The 7,844-nt window shown below is 50.4% G+C and overlaps 1 non-coding gene across 1 annotated transcript; it reads left to right on the plus strand.

Annotated features, from left to right (window-relative positions):
* Positions 1–6,920: 6,920 nt before the first annotated feature.
* LOC131743598 (U1 spliceosomal RNA) lies at positions 6,921–7,084 on the plus strand. Its single transcript, XR_009331866.1, has one exon. It is a non-coding gene; the product is annotated as a U1 spliceosomal RNA (small nuclear RNA).
* The last annotated feature ends 760 nt before the right edge of the window (positions 7,085–7,844 follow it).

Here is a 7,844-nt window from a genome sequence, read left to right on the forward strand (position 1 = left end):
TGTCATACATTAGCATGCAAAATGACACACCCACCAGCGCTATGACAGTTGAGGCCAACCACAAAAGGTTAAAAAGTGGGCAGTGGACCAATTCCTGGAAATCCCCACCCCTTCCCCCAAATAATGGAATAATCCTACCACTCATGAGCCTATGAAATTACCCAGCCCATAAAAACTAACCACCCCATATTTCAGGGCCTCTCGCCTTCTGAGATGTCTGACACTCTGCCTGTGGAGTGTGTTTCTCTCTAAATAAATCCACTTCTTACCTATCACTTTGTCTCTCACTGAATTCTTTCTGCAAGGAGCTGGGTTTAGGCTGGGTTCGAGTCCTGGGCACTTGGATTCAAGTCCCAACCTGAGCTGCACGGCTTCAGTTTCACTTGCTCACAGGGTGCCTCGTGCAGAGGCCTTGCACCTGGCCCTTCAGACCAGAGTCGCTACTGCAAAATGACTGCGCTGACACCTCAGCTTGGCCGGCCTGGTGCAGAAATGCTACGCTTGGCACTTGAATCTGGAACACCCCCTCCCCCAAGAACTTTATAAAGCAGCCCTGCCTATGGCCTTTTGGAGAGAGTATGCACTCTAGAGCAGGAGCTTGCACCTCTCCATTTTTTAATCAAAGACTAAAAGGTGTCCTTTGCTTCTGAACAGTACTTAGTTCAGAAGGGCAGCCCTAGAACTGGAAACTTGGCAACTACCATCATACCAAAAAGGCCAGATCCATCCTATTACTCCCTAGTCTATACGAAGGATGAATTACACAAAGCCCAGAAATGGGGCTTCAAAAGAGATCTAGGAGGCCATGGAGAGGTAGTTAATGCATGTGGGCAATACTTCTTTCCCCAAACAGCAGCTTGTCAAGTCCTAAGGGAGGCTCATCAAGGAACTCACTATGGGAGGGATGCCCTCTATAAATGGTTAGTTCACCTCATGGTAACTCCCGGCATGAAAAGTATAATTAGTTTGATAGTTGAGAGGCGTCCCATCTGCACAATGAACATCCCCAACACCAGACCCCCAGAGGCCCCCAGATAAGGCCCATTCAGACCAGAGGGACATATCCTGGAAAAGACTGACAGACTGACTTCACCGCCATACCGAGAGCATAGGGCAGCGTCAGGTATCTCTTGGTGCCAGTGGACATGTTTTCAGGGTGGGTAGAAGGGTTCCCCGCTAGAACTGAAACAGCAGCCAAAGTGGCTAAAGTATCACTAAAAGAGATAATCGCCAGGTTTGGGCTCTGAGGATCCTTACAAAGTGCTAATGGCCCAGCATTTCTGTCTCAAGTGACAAAAGGGGTAAGTGCCCTGGGCATAAAATGGACCTTGCAGTCAGCCTGGAGACCCCAGTCATCAGGGCAACTGGAGAGATCCAATCAGACCTTAAAATGAATCTCAGCCAAGCTATGCCAGGGGACTCAAGAAAACTGGATTAAGGTAATCCCAACTGCTCTACTCAGCCTGTGGTTAGCCCCAAGGGATAAGCTAAAGACTGTTTGAAGTCATGTACGGTAAACCCACCCCCCAAGCCCAAGAGAAGTGACTTTTTTTTTTTTTTTTTTTTTTTTGCGGTACGCGGGCCTCTCACTGTTGTGGCCTCTCCCTTTGCAGAGCACAGGCTCCGGACACGCAGGCTCAGCGGCCATGGCTCACGGGCCCAGCCGCTCCGCGGCACGTGGGATCTTCCCGGACCGGGGCACGAACCCGCGTCCCCTGCATCCGCAGGCGGACTCTCAACCCCTGCGCCACCAGGGAAGCCCAGAAGTGACTCTTTAACCCACTTGAAATGGAGCGACTGGAGTGTGCCCTCCAGGTGGGAGACACCGCGGTCACCAGGGGCTGCCCGCACCCCCCGACCTGCCCTCCACCCCTTCCAGCCAGAGGACCAGGTGTATCTGAAAACCTAGAGAACCTGCAGCCCCGCAACACCAGCGCCTCCTAAGAGGAACGGACCCCACTTGGTGATGCTCAGCACCCATCCGCCCGGAAGCTGCAGGGCGTCACTCCAATGGGGACATGGCCCGGATCATCCTCAGCTTCCCCGGGAAGGAGGGGGGCGGGGCTCTGTGCACCGGGCAGCACGTGAAGCTGTTTTCACGCAGACGCACGCGGCCTAATGGGAGGAGGCGCGGACAGAGCACTGGCAAGGCCGCTTGGCTGCAGAAACCAGGCCGCCTGACCTGGTGAACGCTTCTGGAGCCGGGGAAACGCCGGCCACCCTCGCACCGCTGGGGCTGTGCCTTTCCTGGGCCCCTTAATGACCCTCAGGATCTATAAAACTCCGGACGGCGGTCACTCACAGACGCAACAGTTAGGGCTGGGGCCCCGCGTGCCACCAGACACGGCTACAGGCGGCGGGAGAAGTCCTGCTCCTCCCCCCGGGGCCTGACGACCCCACACAGCAGGAAGCAGCTCCAGGAACTGCGCCCCTCGGCGCCCCTCAGGAACGAGGCGCAGGACGGAAGCCAGAGGAGGGACGTGTCACTGGCAAAGCCCATCAACAAGTCCCGGGGAGGAAACACAGAATCTGGGTCCTAAAATTAAGTCTCACCTTTTTTCTTTTCCTTTGTGCTTAGTCCAGCTCGCACCCGGGCCTTCGGAACAGAGTCCCGGCGGTGAAACGGCTGCGCCAACACTGCAGCCCAGCGGGCCCTGCGCAAAGAAGCTGCACCCATCACCATGATTCAAGATGGCGGGGAGGGAGCCGTGTGCAGAGACGCTGCACCGCGCCCTGCAATCTGGAGCACAGCTGCGCCTAATCCACCAAAACTCCGCCCTCCTCCCCGCTCACCGGAACCAAATAAAGCAGCCAGGCGAGTGCCTTCCGGGGGGGGGGGGGAGTGTATGCTAGAGTGTAAGATCTCACCTCTCCCTTCTCTTCTGTGATCAAAGACTGAAGCTTTCCTTTGCTTCTCATCTGAACTTGTGATCCTTCTATGGGCACCAGGCGGAAGGACTCCTGTTGGGGTCTGACTCGGGAGGGTCGGTAACAGAACAGGAAGAAATCAAACCCTCTTCTGCCCAATAAAGGTATGTGACATCTTCTAGAGACCTAGATAAGGGAGAAGCACGGGATTAGCTAAGAAAATTATTGGTTTCTGAAATGTGAGTGTAGTCTGCATCGTTCCCTTGAAAAGTGATTATTTACTCTTGGAGACTTGTGCCTCCCCTCCTGATAGAAACCAGGTGAGGTTTATAGACCTTCTTGTTCTATCAGGTCAGAGACTTAAAGAAACAGACACTCAGGAACCTCTCAGAGGTGGGATTCTGGAAGCAAATCCGTTGTCCAGGAGACCCAGGAGCCAGCAGCATCAAGTGTTTTCTCCTTCACACGCCCCACCCTACTGACCTGAGCCCCAGGAAACGCCCCTGTCACTCTAAACGGAGTGATTTAGACTTGAGACTTGGCGACTGGCCAGGGGAAGGGAGCCTGACGCAGTTGATGAGACCCTCTTGGGGGTGAGGTTTTCCTATGAGGACGGGTCTCCTGAAGGTGATGGGTAGAGATTCACGTGAAGAGAGTTGAACAAGGGCCCTCAATAAAAAACCAGGGGCAAGAGGAATGGTGTGGACCCTGGGGATTTCCCACGAAGGGATCTTTCTGCCAAAGGCCCAGTTCTTTAAGCGATTTCCCTCTTAGAATCTGGGAAAAGACAAGTTGTCAAAAACTTTAGCCATTTCCCTTCTGCACTGAAAGAAATACCCTTTTGAGTTTATTCCGGCCCTTGAGTTAACTGAATTAGAATATCCCTGCCCAGTGCAGTGCTGCAGCCCTAGGGAGGCTGATGCGACGGCGTGGTGACATGGGAAAGGGGACCCGGTCTCCTCTCCTCTGCTCACTGCCCTCCTGGGGAGAGAGCATCATCCTGTCAAGTGGGCCGTGACCCAGAAACTCAGGTCTTGAGCGACAGTCCTGGGAAGGGTGACAGAGCCAGGAGGTGAGGGGAAAATTCCGCACAATATCAGGGAGCTCTTCTTAGTGCACAGCTCAAGAACGCCTGTGAGAATGAATCTGCTGTCTATCACTACATAACCCACCCGAGACATAAGTGGCTTAAACCAGTGGTCATTTATTTATTCGTTACTTAGTACAGCTGTGAGGGCTCACTCACAGGCCCAGCTGGGGGCTCAGCTGGCACTGGGTGTCCAAGACAGGCCTCACTTCCATCGCAGGCCTGAGCTGGGATGGCTGGAAGAGCTGGAATGGACCAGTTTCTCTCTCCACGTGGCCTTCCATCTCAGGCTGCTTACAGCTTGGTGGTCAGGGAGGGAGTCTGATGGGGTAAGCTGTGAGCTGAGGTCTCCTAAAGGATTGGAAGGCAGCAGTGAGTCGGCCAAAGGGGGAGAGGCTGGTAAGAGGGAGGGAAATGATTTATAAGAGGGAAGAACATGTGCCAAGACCCTGTGAGGGAGGAGGAAGTATGATGCTTTCTAGAGAAACAGGAATGAAGTTCATCCGGTTACTGCACAGAATACAAGAAAAGAGGGAGGGTGGCTGTCAGGTCATGCAGGTTCAAGGAGCTGAGGATTTTTTTTTTTTTTTGGTTAATCTTCATACTAAGAATAATGAGAAACAATTGAAAGATTTTAAGCAATGGAGTGACATAATACACGTTGCTCTTTAAAGAAAGAGTATGGGGGTTTCCCTGGTGGCGCAGTGGTTAGAAATCCTCCTGCCAATGCAGGGGACACGGGTTCGAGCCCTGGTTTGGGAAGATCCCATGTGCTGCGGAGCAACTAAGCCTGTGCCGCACAACTACTGAGCCTGCACTCTAGAGTCTGTGCTTCGCAACAAGAGAAGCTACCGCAATGAGAAGCCTGTGCACCACAACTAAGAGTAGCCCCTGCTCGCCGCAGCTAGAGAAAGCCCGCGTGCAGCAACAGACCCAACGCAGCCAAAAATAAATAAATAATTAATTAATTTTAAAAAAGAGCATGGTTGGGCTTCCCTGGTGGCGCAGTGGTTGAGAGTCCACCTGCCGATGCAGGGGACACGGGCTCGTGCCCTGGTCCGGGAAGATCCCACGTGCCGTGGAGCGGCTGGGCCCATGAGCCATGGCCGCTGAGCCTGCGCGTCCGGAGCCTGTGCTCCACAACGGGAGAGACCGCAGCAGTGAGAGGCCCGCGTACCGGAAAAAAAAAAAAAAAAAAAAAAACAGAACAAAAAACAAAACAAACAAAAAAGAGCATGGTTATGTATTTGAGGTATTGCAGGGGGACTGGAAGCAGGCTTTCTCAGCCTCAGCACCATCGACATTTTGGACCAGATAATTCTCTGTCAGTGGTGGGAGCTGTCCTGTCCATTGCAAGATGCATGGCAGTGTCTTAGACCACTACCCACTAGATGGCAGTAGTCACTGCCCCTGCCTCCCCCCAACTTAGTTGTAACAACTGATAATGTGTCCAGACATCGCCAGATGTCCTCTGGGGGAGCTGAATTCCCAGTTGAGAACCACTGGGCTGCAGTGAATGCAGGGCTTCCCTGCTCACTATGACTGTCTTCCAGGAGAGAAATACTCTTCACTGGGCTTGAGTGGTGGAGCTGGAGCTGAGATAAGCAGATGGGATTAGAGATTCAAGGAGATGAACTCAACAGTATTTGGGTGGACAGACCCATCAGGACAGCCCAGTCTTCAAACCTCCCTCCGCTTCCCTCCTCAACGTTCTACCCACTCTGAAAAAAGAATCTGGTTTTGGGAATACTCATGGTCAGATGGCAAAAGGATAACACGTGAAGTATACATTTCATTTTCACTCCTTTGTCGTTTGTTGATGCAAGGCTCGTGCAGGGTCAAAGTCTGATCAAGGAATTAATTGAAGATCAGCAAGGCAGTGTGTTTCCAGGCTTATTTTGGGATAAGGGAAGTCTAGGGATGTGGAGAGCAAACCCTGAGAAGTGAGGGCAGTGGAGAGAGGGTTCTGGAATGAACCTGCATGAGTCACTGGCAGCAGCCTTAGCAGTGAGGGCTGCAATTGTCCGGTGTCCCAGCCATCAGCCCACCTGTCTGCAGAGGCCAGCTTGTTCCTTCTTATTGTAATTGTGCCCTCCTTCCCTTGGTTTTTACACAAAGACGAATAATTCTCTATCCCTGTGCCTGCCTGTAAGGAAGGATTGTGAGGAATGGTGAGTTCCCAACCCTAAAACACTTGGAATTCATCGGATAAAAGATCCTGCGCTTATTTCTGTACCTACAGAGTGCAGTTTTCTGTAGGAGAGGAAAGGTTGTGTTTTCTGCTCGTATAGAGAAAAAATAGAAACCCAAACCCCTTTCAAGTCAAAGTATTTTTCTGGAGTCAAAAGCACCTCCTGAGCCTCCAGCCAAGTCCATGAAAAGGCTTTGTTAGGTGATCTAAAGCCGCCAGAGTTCACAAAGGTCATCACATCATTCGCGCTGAGCTTGAGAAGTCTGTCCTTTCTCTGCTTCTCACAAGCAGAGGAAACTGAAGGAGAAACTTTCATGTCATTTCTACCCTACCCACATTCTTTTCTTTCTGACTTAATGAATACAGTCACCCAGAAGATAATCAGTCATGTTATGGTCTATTGTACTGTGAAAGTGTTATTATTAAATTAATGACAATGAAATCACACAAAATTTGGAAAACAATACGAAAAACTGAAAGTCAATTTTTTTCTTCACGGTCAGAAGGCTGGTGCCTTTCCATCCGCTCCTGGACAAAGGTGACCATGAATCATCACCACAAACCACAGAGCCAGCAGCCAGGACACTGTCCTCCCCACTCTCACTTAGAAGTGAGCAGAACCCTCTTTTAGAGTAATTTCCAATGAATAAACGGAGACGTGTTGGCAGAAATGTTAAAAATTGCCATGTGGTAAACATCACAGTAGTAATAGTTACAGGTAAGTATAAATGCTAAAATTAATAGGCAAAAATATGATGAGAAACAAGATATTGCATACTTACCTGGCAGGGGAGATACCATGATCACAAAGGTGGTTTTCCCAGGGCGAGCCTCATCCATTGCACTCTGGATGTTTTGACCCCTGAGATTTCCCCAACTATGGGAAACTCGACTGCGTAATTTGTGGCACTGGGGGACTGCGTTCATGCTTTCCCCTGGGAAAAAAAAAAAAAAAGAAACAGGATATTGGCATAGACTCAAAGTATATCCCCACAAAACCCTTAGTGAGTTGGAAGGGAAACAGTAAATTCACCGTGGAGAAACCTGTGATTTTGTTAATATCACCGATGCTGAAACATATCTACATCGTGTATCTCCCAATATGACGTCAGCTTGACTGGCTACAGAGGACCCACATTCACCATTGTTTCTGGGTGAGTCTGTGAGGAAGACTAGCATTTGAATCAGTGGGCTCTTTAAAGTAGACTGCCCGCCCTCCCCAGTGTGGGGTGCCACCTCCCAACCTGTTAAGGGCCTGAATAGAAGCAGGGCAGAAGACAGAGGAATCCACTCCTTTTTTTCCTGTCTCACCGCTTGAGTGGACATCTCATCTCATCTTCTCCTGCCCTTGGACTGGTATTTACATCTTTGCCTCCCTTAGTTCTCAGCCCTTCTTCGGACTTGGACTGAATTACACCACTGGCTTTCCTGGGTCTCCAGTTTTCAGATGGCAGATTGTGAAACTTCTCAGCCCTCATAATCATGTAAGCCAATTCCTCTTAATAAATCTCCCTTATATAGGTATATGTTTATCTATATTTATATATGTCAGTGAAAAATAGATCAATAGTCAATCTAAGAAAGAAATGGAAAATTTTATTGTTGCCAACCTGAGGGTTATAACCCCAGAACACAGTGTTTTAGAAAGCTCTGAGGACTGTTCTGCCCCGTTAGAGATCAAAGCACAGTTAATACATG

The sequence above is a fragment of the Kogia breviceps genome, chromosome 16 (genome assembly GCF_026419965.1).
Source record: "Kogia breviceps isolate mKogBre1 chromosome 16, mKogBre1 haplotype 1, whole genome shotgun sequence".
In the NCBI taxonomy this organism is placed as follows: Eukaryota; Metazoa; Chordata; class Mammalia; order Artiodactyla; family Physeteridae; genus Kogia; species Kogia breviceps.